Source organism: Manacus vitellinus, unplaced genomic scaffold (assembly GCF_001715985.3).
Source record: "Manacus vitellinus isolate BGI_N305 unplaced genomic scaffold, ASM171598v3 scaffold_0_pilon, whole genome shotgun sequence".
NCBI lineage: Eukaryota > Metazoa > Chordata > Aves > Passeriformes > Pipridae > Manacus > Manacus vitellinus.
The window spans coordinates 26,608,076-26,624,283 of NW_021938789.1; the positions used below are offsets into that span (position 1 = coordinate 26,608,076).

General features: G+C 38.5%; 1 protein-coding gene across 36 annotated transcripts in view; it reads left to right on the forward strand.

The window, feature by feature from the left end:
• SORBS2 (sorbin and SH3 domain containing 2) overlaps positions 1–16,208 on the forward strand; it is a 217,484-nt gene that overhangs the window by 52,289 nt on the left and 148,987 nt on the right. For 17 of the 36 annotated variants that reach the window (XM_018070087.2, XM_018070100.2, XM_018070112.2 and 14 more), the window contains exon 1: positions 11,018–11,137. The exons of 1 other annotated variant lie outside the window; for it this stretch is intronic. The gene's annotated coding sequence lies outside the window, so the exon portion shown is untranslated. Of the gene's footprint in view, positions 1–11,002; positions 11,138–11,436; positions 11,566–16,208 lie in introns of those variants that run through there. 18 more of the 36 variants (XM_018070007.2, XM_018070013.2, XM_018070038.2 and 15 more) reach the window with 10 other exon arrangements.

The window sequence follows — 16,208 nt, forward strand, 5'->3', positions numbered from 1 at the left end:
TTATTAGGTGGGACACATGAGCATACAGATTTCTTCCATTGTCATAGTTCTGAGATTAATATTGAAGCCAACACTGTTTGGAATTGAGTTGCCTCATCCCTGTAAACTCCACTTTCTGAAAAGCCAGTAAGTTGATCTCAGGGGTGGAATTTTCATTTCACTTAATGCACAGCAAACTTCTCAAGGGACATACTAAATAACAAACAATTTTTTTTCTTGGAACAGTGAGTATCCTGGTAACTAAACTGAGATTAGCTCAGTTGGTTAGAGCAGGGTACTAATAATGCCAAGGTCATAGGTTCAATCCCCATAGAGGCCATTCACTTAAGAGTTGGACTTGATGATGCCTGTGAGTCCCTTCCAACTCAGAACACTCTGTGACTGTGACTGTGAAAAACCAGTTATCAAACAATATGTATCAGATCTCTGTTTGGATTTTAGAACAACAGTAATAATTATAATATGGAATGACAGTTTTCATCTTTTAGACAGGTTTTTCCTGAGACTCTGAGAAGAAATTCCCTCATTTTTTAAGTACTCTATTTTCTAAAATTACTAAATTTGTTCTTTATTTTCCAGATATTTTGTAGCTGTCTTATGCTTTCTTTGTGCAGTTTTTTTTCAAAATGGGGTTTAGTGTATCAAATAAATTTAATTACATATCCTGTAAAAACTGAAGACTTTTTGAGGGAGTTCAAAGCCAAGTTGGAATTTTGTGATGTTGGTATTCTTTTTAGCTCTTCAAATGCAGAGAAGATCATAATACCAAGTCACCTGTTAGGTACTTAAAGGGTAGCTTTATTGACGTTTTTTCAGCATTGCAGATATCTAGCATTACGCTATCTACTGCTATTTAAAATTTACCTATTTTAAAAAGACATCTGCTGTGTTATTTTGTTTAATGTTGCCAAGTTTGATTGCTAGCCAAGGCATGTTTGTCCTTTAGTCACTGACGAATTCATGACTGTGTTCCAGAGATGTGACAGATAATAAGCTGCCTCATGCAGTTGGTAAAAGGTAATCCTGACCTTTCCTACAAATAATTAGTGTCAATTATACTCCCCACCTACATCCTTTTCTCCACTGTGGTGAAAAGGAAAAAACCAACATCATGTTTTTCCTTATTTTGTTCTAGTAATGTGAGTAGAATTTAGCAACCCAGTCCCAGAATTTTCTGCATAACTTGAGTATTGAATTATATCGATCTGGGAAATTACTGTAGATTTTATTGTTTAAGTTTTCTACCCCTTGCATCAATGTTAGGGTACTGATTCCTAAAAGGATAAGGTACTTAAAAGAAATACCAGATGAGGCACAAATCAACTGAAGTGGTCTTGTGTAGATGTTGACTTTACCTGTTGATTATTGGTACAACACTTGAAAATTACTATTACACCAAACCAAGTATTTGAAAATAGTTTACTGAACTCATTTTATTTCATAGATGTTACCTGGGTAGCTCTGAAGATCCGGAGAGTGTTGTTAACACCTTTCTGAAACTTATCTTCAGACTGATCTTTCCATGATGTTTCCTTTTTATGATAAGCAAGAATGTCTTTGCAATCCTATTCTTGAAAAAGGTCAGTTGCAAAGGGTAGAAGTCTAAATTCCTTTGGTTTTGTAATTCTAAATTCCTTTGGTTTTGTCCCTTGACATGTGTATGAAACTGGATGTGTACAGCTGTGTTAAGTGGCTAATTAACTTGAAATTGGATTTTGCCTCCCAAGTAACTTTCATGTGGTTGAAAAGTCTGAAGTTGTACAATATATTAGATGTAGCCTGACATACAGAAATATAGAAATAGTATAGTAATATACAGCTCATAAGGTTTTTCTGCCCTTGTTAAAAAAAGCCATTTATTGAACATAGGCTGCACTTAAATTATAAGCTTATGTTGTTTAATTTCTCAGAAATTATGATAAATGGAAGAATTGTATACAGGGTTTAGTCTTTCACGGGGAGGGGTTCAACTGAATATTAAAAACAGTTGGAGTCTTGTGCAAGACATTTAGTATTTACTGTGGAAGACACCAATAGAGGCCTTGATCCAGATGATTTATAGTTCTTTCTCTGTACCGGGCATTTTTTGAACACTAAATATTATTTTTAGAACTGACATTGTCTTCCTTTGTGTTTCCTAAGCTCAAAATGTATACATTCTCTTTTCTGCCTGTATTTTTTTATGGTAAAGACAGTTATATCAACTGTCTCAATTGCATGGACAAGAAGCTATAAAAACATAAGCATTGTAAACCAATCGAGTCATCCAATTTAGCTTAGTGCAAAGCATGTTGCTTCTCATCTACTGTATCATATCTTTCCTTGGGGTCACGTAGGTCATTTATCCTGACCAAGAACAGAAATAATATTTGACACCATCTTTGACAGAGAGTGGTGAGTGCACGAGGCTAAAGAGTTGGAAGACAGGCTGTCAAGTAGCAGGGTACTTGTTTTCACTCTTTCACTCTTACTTTGTTAGTAGGGTAGTTTCATTAGGTCTTGACTCCTTAACAAGTGATATTTCATGTGATAAATTGCAAGTTTATCAGTCCAAACCCCAAATCATCAGTTGGTAGGCAGTATCTGCTTTTAATTTCTATGTGATGCTGTCCTTTAAAATCCTCATCCTGGTTTTTTCCCTGCTTTGAAGTATATTAGTTGCTATGGAAACAACATCTGTGTTGTGAGCTTCTAAGTCTTGAATACATTTGAGGCGTCTTGTTTTCTTTCCTCTTGCATATGAATACAGTGATTCTTTTCCTCCCACACTGTATTTGCAGCTTATATCAGAAAGTGATGCTGAACAAACTCTCCACTGCTACTTCTCTAAAGTTAAATGCTAGGAGACTGTAGTATCCAGATACTCTTATATTGGAGATTCTGTTATTACCTTTAGTGTTTCTGCTGATCTGAGTCTCATTCTATTCAGAGAAATCAAAGATGTAAATTTTTTTCCCAGAGAGGAATAAATATCTATAGTAATTTAAAAAAATGAAATTGGGACAATTGTTTTTTATTGTATCACAGATTGGTTGAGGTTGGAAGGGATCTCTGGAGATTGTCTGGTCCAACCATTGTGCTTTAGCAGGGCCACCTAGAGCCAATTCTCCAGGATATCCAGAAATCTTTTGAATTTCTCCTATGACAGAGATGCAATACCTGGGCAACCAGTGGCTGTACTCAGTCACCCTCACATCAAAAAGTGTTTTCTGATGTTCAGACAGACTCTTCCATGCTTCAGTTTGTGCTTATTATCTCTGGTCCTGTCGCTGGGCATCACTGCATGCAATCTGCCTCAGTCAGAGTACACACCCTCCCTTCTGGAATGTACATATAGATGAGATTCTGGTCCCTGCCCTCCCACCAACCTCCTCCCAGCTTTCTCTGGTCTAAATAGTCACAGCTCTCTCAGCTGTTCCCCAAAGGACGGATGACTCCCTGTCTGTCTGTATGCCTGGTTTGCTGAAGTTTCTAGTATGTCAATGCCTCCTTGTACAGGGAAGCCCAGAACTGGACACAGTACTGCAGCACTGCAGGGGTGGCCTCACCAGCACTGCACAGAGGAGAAGGATCACATTCCTATTTGAATGTTTCAGCTTTCCCCTCTCTAGAGCTAAGTCTAGTTGAAGTTTCTACGATAAAGTCTTAATGTAAATAGGGTACTTGATGGAAAGCTGGCAACAGACATTAAAATAATCATGTTTCGTAATTTTATACCTATTGCTAGAACACCGTTCAAGACCAAAAATTAAAAGAGAGTTGAAAATCACTTTAGGATGAAAGGAAATGAGTTTTAAGAAGCCCAGCCATGGCTTAAGCTAAAAAGCAATTGGAATCTATTGTATTGCAATGAGAAAGCTGATTCACTTCCTAGAATAAAGGATATATTTGGCAGGTGATCTGCTAAAGTTCCTAATGTGTTACGTTAGAAAATAAATAAGCTACCAAAAAAGTACAAGCTGTTAAGCTCTGAGTGGAGGTAGATGCTAATGTTATTTGTTTAAGCAGTTCTGGAATGCTTTGGCATTGTTTCACTTCCTAGCACAAAAGAAGAAATGACCTCTTCATGAAAAGAATGCTGTGGATAAGCTGGTTGGTACCTTATCAACACTGCTATTGTAGTTATGCCAGCCAGACATGTTAGTGTGACTTAGACATAGTCTGCTATGGTATTTATACTTTGTCAGAGGTGTTTTGAGATTGATTTGTGACCTCATCTGGGATAGAGAGATGCTTCCAAGTTCTCAAAATTGATAAAACCTCTTCACAAGGAGTTTATTTAAAACTTCATGTCTTCAAAGGTGAAAAATATGATGGTTTGCTACCTGTTTCCTGCTGATACTCTCATTCATCTGCTTGTCCCAAATCTTGCTGCTTTTAACAAATGATGACCTGAAATACCATAGCTGATGGCATTTCTTTCAGATGCTTTTGAACTTAGGTTTTGAATAGTTACTTTTACAGAAGGATTGTGCAGGCCATAAATTGCTGCATGCAAGCTGTGTGAATTCTAACTGAGAAAGAGCAAATCCTTAAATGTCCTCTGGTTAGCTCTGAGGAGTGTCAGGGCTATCCCAACATGCTCCTTATCACTTAATAAGCCAATCTAATCAGGCAAGAACAATTCTTTTGATTTGAGAACCACAAGTATGGTCATGTCTAGGGAATTGTTGTCTATTTTTAGTAAACTAATTCTCAGCATCATGCAATGTTGAAAGTATGGGATGGAGGAACTGTAAAGAGATCATTTGGAGGTGATTTTACTTAATTTCTTCTTTGTTTTTGCCATACCAGATTGAACAAAATTAGATTGGTTAGAGAAGTATATTAAGAAGCAGACTTACTGTTTGCTGGGTGGTAGTACAAGGGGTAGAAAAATACAACTTGCAGGTGGCTGAAAGCAATTGAGGCTATAGGGGGAAAAGAATATGGACACAGAAAAATGGATCTTTTTAAAAAAAAAATGGCAACAACCCACACCCTAATTATTAGCACGAACTCAGCTGTGTCTATATTTCAAGTTGCACAGAACTAGAACAGTTTGAATTGATTCTTGTTGGTTTGGGTCTTTGTTCCAGGTAGGCCTGAGGTAAGACTAGTAAGGGGGTCTAAGTGAGTTGTAAAAGCCTCTTGCTAATTCTGAGAATTTGGGCACCATGTGAAAATCTGTGCTCCTGCTCCACTTTCCCACCAACAAACTCTTCTTTGTGCCGATTTTTTTTCCATTTCTAGCAGTTGATGTGCCATAAATGTAGTGATTAAATGTTAAGAATTGTTTCCCAAAATAGAAAAGAGGAATGCCTGTCCTAATTACTAGAGTATGAAAGAGTAGTCCATAAGTAGTGGTAAGAAGGTGCATGAGAAGTGATATGAAGCAGGGTTTTGAAACGAAGGGACAGCAGTAGATTGCCCAGTTGGGGAGACAAGGACCTGACACTTTCAGGTAGCTGCTGTCAAGGAGTTGCAAAGCTGAAGCAGTGATATAAGCAAGAGGAAGTGTTGCCAGTAGAGAAGATGCAGTTCAGCAGGACACTGGCAATATCACAGAGATGTGGCTTTAGGTTGTAGCCAAGAAGAAGGTGATGAAGAATAACAATAAAGAAGGGGAAAGCTCTGGATTTATGCATTATAAATGGAGAAAAGAGGAGGCTTGGAGACTGACAGCTCATCTTCTTAAAGACCTAACAATGATGTTTGAGTACTAACATACTCTAAGTCTACGCTGTTGGTGTCTAAGCAGGAGGAATAACTTTTTATCCTGGACATTTGTTTATTAGGAAACACTTACTAAGGAGTTAATAAAATTTTCACTTCAGAATTCTGTTTGCTCTACTCTTGTATAAAAGATGGGAAAACATTTCTTTTTTATTATGTAACTATCAGTCTCATGTTTATACTTTTATATACAAGTGTAGGCTATACAATAAGACTTTACAATGCATCCTGACAAGTTTGGTTTTCCAATACATTGGGAAACAGAAAATTTCTTGTAAAATTCCAGCTTTTTTGCTGTAAGTTCTTAAAATTCTGGCACTGTTAGCATTTCAGGCCTCTGTGCATTTTGACAGAGCATTACTGCTGACACTGGCACCTGATGTTTACAGGTACTCAGGCTTATAGGGATCTCCAGTTTAGAATGGAGACAAAATTTACTTTTTGGTGGGTGCTGGAAACTAGGTCCTATCAGGACTGGAAAACTTCCAAGTACAACTTGACTAGAGAACTGCTAATTATCTTGACAATATTCTTGGTATACTTTGAAAGCATAGTGCATTTTGGTAGCAGTTTCTCATTTTTCATTTTGCTTTAGGTTACAGCTGATGTCTTGGTGATACTTCGAAAACTGGGAGGATGACTTTAAGACGCTCATCTGTGTGTTAGTTTCATTTTGAAGATTTGTTATTTTCTATTAAAACTAGACATTTAAGCATTCATTTTTGGGAGAACCTTGCATATCATCTCTTTGTGAGCTCAAGTTTGCCTTTTTCTCTGAAACACTGTCCTAAAGATCTGAAAACAGAATATTCATCCATACTATGGTTCTCATGATCTGCTCAATACATCATAAAATTTGATGTTTTCTTGGGATAAGTGACAATAAAGTATATAGGTGTTATAATATATGGTATGTTAGTTAATCCAGTTTCATGGACAAGTAAACAGAAAAGGAAATAATGAGTCTATTTCAGATTCTTTTTCATCTTACTTTAAATGCAGCAAAAATTAATCTAAAATTGTATAGGCAGACATTTTTCTATAATTTTTGTAGTATTTCATATTTGAGATTAGGTAGTGATACCTTCATTATTGCTTTTTTGCTAAATTACATCAGAAAGTAAAATATTAAATATAGGGTAGGAAATAGTGTGGAAATTGCTCCAGGAATTCAGTAGCATCTCTAACACTGCTGTAAAACATAAGGGATCTAGTCTTATTAGGTTAAGATTCTTTCATCTCTAATTAATTACAAAAAGGCTTCAGGGTTTCCTTTTAAAATTTTTAAATATTTGCTTTTAAGAAAATCAGAGTTACTTTTCTCATCTTTTCTCTCCTATTTTATGGCTGCACTACTTTTGATGAGTAGCATGTCTCAAAGGCTAACTGAATAAAAGAATATACTTCCTGTAATAAGACTTTCCCATCTACCCTTCAGAAAACGTTTCTGAAATGCTCATGATTGTTTTATTTAAATGCATGACACATCTTAAATACTTAAAGCAACCCATTGCTCTATACAATCTAGATACAGAATTTTTGCCAAGTACCTAACTGAATCCACAGTACAGAAAATTGATCCGAGTTGTTACTGGTGAGAACTTGAAAATACAAAGCCAACAACTGGGGTTGTACTCAGTGTTCAGTAGCCGGAGGAGCTACAAACAAGTTTGACCCTGGATAATAGTAAGTCTTTATGTCTGAATTCCAGCTCACTCTTCTACAGGTTGTGTCTCAGGCAGTTGATTATAGCAATGTCTTGGGAATCAGATATCAGAGCTTTTATTCACAGGCTTGTCATCACCTGGAGCCTTGGAAACATTATGTTAACTAGTCTATACTTCAGCATATCCGCCTACAAATATTCATTTATTTACCTACCATTTTGCATTTAAGCAAGTCAACCAATGAATATTAAAAAAAAATCATTATTTTTAAATTTGAGACCTTTGCTACGTGATGACTTTTTTTTTATGATTAGAGCAGTCCAATTTGCTTTCATAATAGTCTTTTTCATTTCAATATACCATCAAGTGATTACAAAAATTGAATGAGGATCAGAAAGGTCTGTAATTGTTAATGATATTCAGGACGGCTGAACAGTAGGTGTTTTCCTATTTAAATAGTTAATATATGTAGGAACAATTGCAATGCAATGCAATAAATAAAATGTTGATTTTAACATAGTAATTGCTTCCTAACCAGGATCTGGTCTTTTGACATTTCCTTTCCATGGAGGACAATGTTTTTTAATATTTTTTATGGTTCATGGTTTTAGAATGTTCTTAGAATGCAAATTTATTCTTCATAAAAAATGAATTTTAATGAATTGTATGCAAATAACAATTCTTCAGTTAATTTAAGAATTAAATGTTGCCTTGATGGAGATATATATTTTATATTCTGTAGAGCTGGTTTGAGACAGCTGGAAACTAGTTCGTGAAGGAAAATAGCAGGAAGGGCTAAATTACAGTAGTGAATGGTCCGTTGATACAAGCATCTATCTTCAGATAAGGCTGAGAATAATGTTTGTTATTTCTGTCTCAAAACTGAAGATTGTTAGTGAAGGTGAAGAATCGGTGAATTCTAGTTTTCTTTCAGCTCTGATGGTTTTGATGTGAGCAACTGTCCTCCAGGTACTACAAGTGAGATCAGGAAGCTCATTTGAATTAACGTGGGAGTAGGATTTGAGCAAAGATACCAAATGATGTGTTCTATTTTCAGCTCTGTTCTAACACAGCAGGCAAGTGGTTATCTTTAACCACTTAAATAGTCCTTGTAGGGTCAGTATGACTCTATGCCTTGCACTTAAATTTTTATATAAGGGGAGCAGGCTAGCAGCCACTATTTCAGCTGCCTGGTTTTGGAGCTTTCCTAGAAACACAGACATACCAGTGTAACTGAGCTTTGGGGGTCTATAAGAGGTTTTTCTGTCTTGCACCTGCACTGTGGGTCCAGTTCATGTCTTTTGATGTTATGATTTCAGTGGGTTTTTCCAGGAGAAATTTTATGACTGCAGAGCACGCATCAGAAACTGTTTCTAGGACTTCTTTGGAACCTTTAGGTAAACTCAGACAGGTTAGCTTCTCACACTACTTTGTGCTTTAATTGTTTGCTGAATTGGAACCATAATCTGCACTTGGTTTAAGCCTCTTCTAATTTCTGCATATCATTTATGAAACTGCAGAGAAGGTGGCATGTGCATGTATATTGTTAAGTCCTATGAGTGTGCTGCATGAAAAAGCTCCATCACCCTTTTCTGGATGGAAGTGTACCTGCATTACAGACAGTTCTAGATCCCTAAAGATTGAATTATGAACTTGTGATCTTACAAGAGGTTTTTTGTTAAAAGCAAACTTCAAACACATTTTTATGAAAATACTGTGCTTCCACTGTATGTTAAGATACCTGTATATGTATAGATACACAGATATGGGCAAACATCTTGAAACCTTTCCAAGCTCTAACCTATTATTTAAAAACTCATTACCTTTGCTTTTCTGAAAGCTATTTTAGCCTACCTGTGGAGAGTATTATGATAGTAACCACAGTTAATGCAATAAAGTGATAGAAAATCTCTTTGTGTCTTCCCTTACTGAAGAGTATTTTTTAATTTTATTTTTTTTTTAGAGTCAGTAACTGTATCAATGCATTAAGAAGCAAGAGACTGGATGTACAGTCTGTTTCATGTTGCTTATTAACAAAAAAAGGTAGTGAACCAATCATGGTGAAATGGTATCCTTGTTTGTAATGCAGGCTGGTTTTGTTTTAACACCTAGTATGTAAATAATTACTTCAATAGTTTAATGTTTTCCAGAAAAAGGCTACAGAATTGGGTTGCCAAATCAGTGGACATCCTTTTTAGGTCAAAAGGTACTGTTGGACAGTAATCACAGCACAGAAAGTATGTGTTTGAGTCATGGGAGCTGGGGGTTCTTTTACCTCATGCTAGCACAGACTTTTAGCCCCAGCTGCAGTTTTGAGAGATGTGGACATCTACCCATCTTTTTAAAGAAGCCTAAGTTAGGAAGAAACAAGACTGTGGAAGCACATTATTTAAATGTACTGAAGTGTTTCAGTTCTGACACCTCAGAAGTCTTAACAGAATTTATCTACTTGACTCCTGGTGAGCCCCTCCCAGATCACTTTCATAGAGCTCATTACTCACTTTCAGAGAAACGAGCCCTTACAAAAGGAAAAGAGGGTAAAGATTCTGAAGGAAGAAATGTGTAAAATCCCCCAGAGTGGACCTTGGTTCTCTGCCTGGGACTCAATGGTGATACCACTGCCGTTGCATGCTGAGAGCAGCAAAGTTACCTAGAGTGGTGGAGCAGCAGAGCTTTGTCTACAAGCTGTATTCAGAGGTGAAAACCTGCTGTAGTCCTAGAAAAGTATGACACTGAACAAGGAAATGCCATGATTTATGTACTAAGTCAATCCCTGTTAAGGAATAGTAATTTCTGACCAATACTCAGAACTCTTGTCTATGAAAAGCAGTATGCTTGGTTAGATATATTTAATGCTTCTAAATGATTTTCTGAGAACTTTAGGTTGAAGAGCTGCATGTGCTTTCTAGCTTTTATTTCTGACTCCTGGCAGTTGAGATACAGGCTAATGACAGCTGTATAGGAGTGTTTTATAAGCAGTTTTAAATTGCTCACAAATATCTCCTTTTCTTCCTACTTGTAGTTGAAATGAATAAATGCATTATTCTAAATAGGATAAAATGGGTTTACATAGTGATTGCAATGCACAGTCTTTGAAAGTCATCTAATAAACAGCAACCTTTAACCTACTAAAATTAAGCAATGTGTTTATAAACACTAGGAACTGTGATAATGTCAGGGGTTAGCTTTTTGTAAACGAGTGGGCGCTTGTGCTTTGTTGTTGGAAAACCAGCTGACTGTTGTATGATGGTTATCCCTGAAGGTTACTTCCTAAATAAAGACGATTCTTTACCCTGAGTGCTGTGCCCTGTCAAATAATTTCGGCGCCTAAATTTGGTGCATCCGAAGAGCTTCATTGAAGGCGTTCACACGGTAATTTGCAACCTCCGGGCCGGGTCGCTCGCAGCGGTGCTCCATCGCTGCTCCGGCCTTTTCGCTGTGCCCACCGCGGCCGGTGCCGCACGACCCGCAGCCGCGGGGGAGGTCCGGGCCGCGGCGGGGGCCGGGTCGCGGCGGCCCCTGGGCGGGCGCGGTGCCGGGTCGCCGAGCCGGGCAGGGCCGGGCAGGGCGGGCCGGGCGGCTGTTGGCTGTTGGCCATGGCTCCGGCAAGCCGGGGGAGCCCAATGAGCGCTCTGCGGCGGTGCCGAGGGGACCAGCCATTTTGCTTATGGAAAACAATGTGACATATTATGCTGTGCTGTACCGGGGAATAAACAAAAATCCCGTCGGGGGACACAGCAGAAGCGGGCATATAAGTGAGTAATTCCGGCGCCCCAGCGGGCCCGCGAGCTGCCATTTTGACAGGCTCGCTGCTGCCGCTCCCGCCGCTGATCGGAGGAGGTGGAATGCGGGGCGATAATGCTGCATATCTGCTGTCAGGCAGCGGATCGGGGTTTTGTCTTGTAAAGGCAAGGTTCCTCTGCAGTGCTGTCTCGGCAGCTCGCTAGCTGCTGCTCCGAGCGGGAGCCCGGGATCCAGGAGGAGGGTGTCGCCCTTCCTCCCGCCGCCCTGGTGCGCGGCTGGCGCCGGGGCGCGGGTGCTGCTGAGGAGCAGGTGTGCGAGGGCTCGGCCGGGCTCCCGCTGCGGGCTCCGGGCTGCGCCTCGGCAGGTTGGCGTGGGAGCTGCTGCCGCTGGACTCCTCCACAACAGGGAGCCGCTGTGCGCCTCGGCTGCGGGGAGAGAGGTACGCCTGAGTGCGGTTCTGTGAGACACAGCTGAGCGCAACTTCCTGCGAGAAATATGCTCCTCTAGGTATCTGTGCGTTGAAAGGTTGGCTTTGGTCAGTGGCTGGTTCAGAGTGGTTGCTGAATTCATTGATCTGACTGCGTTTTCCTTAAGTGTTTCGATATGGTGTGTTCCATATGGTTGCTGATTCAGAAGGATATTCCCAATAGTTGATACAATTTTATGCCTACACTAAAAGGCAAGGATTATTTTTTTTGTTTGGATTTTCGTTGTGCTTTTTACCATCAGGATAGCCTGGGTGAAATAAAATATCATAGAACTCGTGAGCACGTTCAAAAAGCTGTACATTGCTGAGTTCATCATTAGTGGATTTCCATGCATTGTGTTCAGCCTCAGCGTTAGATTTAAATTGTCCAACTGCTGCTGTGCAGTATGTAGGTCATAATAAAAAGCAGCTTTTTCACCAGCTTTCAATGGACTGCATGCCCCAGTGCCGTGGCTGATTAGTTTGTGGTACTTGTGCTGTTAAGAGTAGTGGTATTATAGCTGGCTCACACCTCCTGTTTAAAGATATCGCACGTACCGTGCTAGACAGAGCACAACACACCCATTGTGTCCCTCCGTTTGGCGTTCAGTAAAAGGAAGGAAACGAGCACTCCACATGGAGCACCAGCACATTAATAGCACAAGACGGTTAAACTTTTATTGAACAATCAGTGATTCTGACATAGTCTATTGAAGGTAGAGGAAATAAAAACAGTAAGACAAATGTAATGGGAGGGGTCTTCTGATAGGCACTGTATGTTAGTGCTGTAGATTTTCATTGCAAAATTAATTGTTCTGAATAGTTATTAATCACAACACATCTGCTTTAGAGGTGAAAACTCTAGTTAGACCTAGGTGAATAAAACCGCAATCCCTCTGGACTAGCGTTTCTATTAAAAGTAGCATTTTCCAGATTACCAACTGTGTTCTTATGCAGTAATGCAATTTCAGAATTAGCTAGTGCTGAAATGCATTAAATTATTCTGACAACTGAAACAAATTTTCTGATTCACCTTGCATCTATAGAAAATGAGATGATATTTTGGTCTTAAGTCTTCTTTAACAATTATGTGGATTTAAATCACACTGAAATGAGCCATTTGTTTGGACAGTTGAGTGGGCATAAAATCAAGAATTTGAAGTCTGGTATCTTTATAGTTAAATTAGTAACCAGTGCTGTGTAACTAGGAGCCAAATTCCAATGTGTTGTTTCTGTATATATCCTGCAAAGGCACTTGAACAAGCATGTTCAGCAACAATCCCCCAAATGAGACATTGCAGTATATAATTGGATTGCTATTATGCATTTTTTCTATTAGGAAAGCTCCATCTTACTTGAATCATTCCAGGATTTTGATTTTTGGCAAATGCACATCCTAACTTCTTTTTCTATACCTCTGTGTAGGGGTCACACAGTAGGTGGTTTAGAGAACTGCCTTTATGTGTGTTCTATAAAGTGGAATGTGCATTTGCAGTGTGTTACTATATGAATATTTATGATTGAGCCTGTTATTATGATGAAAATTATAAACAAGCAGAGCTAGTATTTAAGATGTTGGTAAGCCTTAAACAAAGAGATAGACAGCTTTTGTTACAACAATAAAAAACGTGAATAAAGCAATGTGCAAAAAGTGACGGATCTTGTAGTTCAAGGTGATATAATCTCACTATGACGAATTTAAGGTGTTATGAAAACAAGTGAGGACTAGCTATGACTAATCACTAAACAGTATGCACCCGTTAGGTGCATCCTATTAGTCTCTATTGTTTAAACCAATATTCTGTACTCTTTCCATTCTGCTTTTCTCCTTCTGTTGTTTTTCTCATATCAGTTCCCAGCTTCCCTCTCTTTCCTTACTGTCTCTTTGACAACATCTGATCCCCTCAGAGCTATTTGTAAATCAAATCGGTGACTGTCAGTAATGGACATGGAGGTGCTGCAATAGAATCTGGTGCAGAGGAAGAATTTAAATGAGTTAGAGGTAAGAAACAGAACTAAGTAATGAGCGTATCCAGTATGAACTAATTCCACATGATGTAAGATATAAAAGGCCTAGAATTGGGTCAGTGATGTAGAAATCAAGGGGGCATGCAGAGAGAGGGACATTTTTCGTATCATGGTGAATTGTAGTTATAAACAGAAGGTTTACAAGAAGACCTTGACAATAATATGACATAAGACAAATTGGGTATTTTTGCGCTAGAAATGGTAATATTGAGTTCCTGTTGAAGTCTAGAAGTTTTACAGGTTTCAGTGGAGCCACGCTTTCTATCAAGAGATGATTATACATTATTTGAAAGCCTTTAGGTTATGCAAAGTCAGGCTCTCTCTTGGTCAGCAAAGATGTAAATAACATCAGCTGTCATGCTTTAAAATTACAGTCACTTCAAATATTTTTTTTGACAGATGACCTTAGAAGATGACTCTGGGTCCATGTGTCACTATAAAACAGGATACTAACAAAGCAAAAGCAGGCAGATGAATCCTTAAATGCAGTATCATAGGAGCAGGTGCAAACAGTAATAGAAATAAGAGACCAGGATGACCAAAGAAGGTAGAATCAAGTGTAACAGCTTTTTTGGTACGTTGTTTGTTTAAAATAATTAGCTTTAAGCACACAGTGATAAGCATCAGCCAGCCATGGGGTGTGTGGAGCACAGTAACCTTTATCTACCCACAACCTATGGACTATTCTCATACTTACATATACAGCCAACCTGTGAGCAAGAATACAGATGGTATGTGCCCAGGGAAGACACTCAGGTATCAAATTAGGGTACACTGTATGATGTTACACTGTGGCATGGTTGAATGTCACTTCTGTACCACAAGGATCAGGTATTGAATATAATGCATCAATTATGAGGTTGCATCTGGAGTGCACAAACTGCATCCGTCACGTGTGACGTTGGAACAGTATTTCTGCTCCAGTGAAGCTGTCTGCACAAACACAGAAATAGAAGTTGTCAATTTCTGCTTGTTTGTAAACTAGAATTTTGTAAATGTATACTTTGGTATTGTGTCCTACTGCTGTGATATCGATCCTTTCCCATGTCACTATTTCATATTACATTAAGCATGTTAGTGCTGCCAGTTTGACTTTTCTTTTTCTACTATTGTATGTAGTGTCTAACTTCCTATTTGAGAGATGACTGTACCATAGATACTCTGTGTTCATTTTTCTTCAAATAGTCTGGCAAACATGAAAATGTTTTGACAAAAGCTGGCCTTTCTGAAATTATGAAGCTTCTTAACATTCTAGGGCTAAAACAAAAGCGAAAAAGACTTTTGAAGGCACTGATGTAATGGAAAACTTCATGTATGGGAGGGGAAAAAGGAGAGAAGTAAGTACTTAAAAGGGCAGCACATTATCTTTGAGTAAAGGCATGCTGGATGGCCAACTTTTAGATCTACTCCTACTTTCAGTGTTTTTAAAGCGTGAAATGTATTTTTCTGTTCAGATGTATTGTTCCATAAGAGTGATACGTCATAGCTAATCCTGCTGTAAAGTAGGAAATTCCAAAGGCGGACCCTTTTCTTCTGTTATTTCTAACTTCTTTCCCTAAATAGATTGATTTTTTTCAACTTTCTGTACTGAATACAGATAGTGTTCTGATTCATCCACCCTTAAAAGCCTCACCAACCACCATCAGGGGGTTGAATAGCACAGATGTGGTTCTGTGTCCTTAAGTAACTCGAGTAGCATAGTGCACCTTTTTAAGAAGTGATGCTGAAGATCCTGAGTCTCAAAGGATGGTGGGAAAAAATAAAAATGACAGGAAAAGCAAAAATTCTTCCTCTCAATCTTTTCTATGATCAAATTATATAATAAACTTTTTCATTAGCCTTTTCAGAAAATAGCTTTTAAATAATGCTGAGATATAGAATAATGAAAGCTTTGCTTCTTTTTAGAGAACTCGTCTTGCATTTTGTGTACAAGTGTTAAAGCAGTGTACAGCTGAACTGTTTTATGGGTAACTAAAAGCTATCCCTAGTTTAACAGCAGTGGCTGATTAAATTTGTCTGCAAGCATAGTGGTTTTATTCTTTTGCTTCTTCAGGACCCAAAAAATAGGCAGGGATGCGTGATCAAACCAAATGGAAATGGAATCAGTAACTGCAACTCTCATAGCTGGAAGTCAAATTCATCAACGTTTGTAAAAACAGTAAAATGCATTGATTTCTAAAGGTTGCATTTGTTTATAGGATCAAGTTATGCTAATCAGAAATCAGTAGTTGTGGCTGAAGGTCAAAGTAGGTAGAAGGATCTTTTTGTTTTTTCAAATAGTTTAAGAGCAACAGGTCTGGTTCCTTAATGAATTTTTATTTTATTTTTCTGAGGTGATGTCCCAGTTCAACTACAGGAAGACTGAAAGGTAGTTCCTAAGAGGCTTAGGGTTGGACAGTGTAGCCCATGCTGAGAAGAGGTGAGAACTATGTCAGAAGCATGACATCCATAGAGTGTTCTTTTGAGCATGATGCCATGTTGTCTGAGGACTCTGAATTAACTGTAGCCTGAATGTAAAGCTTCAGCACCAGAGCACACCTTGAGTGCTACCAAGTCTAACAAAGCCATGTATCTATCAGTGGGATTGA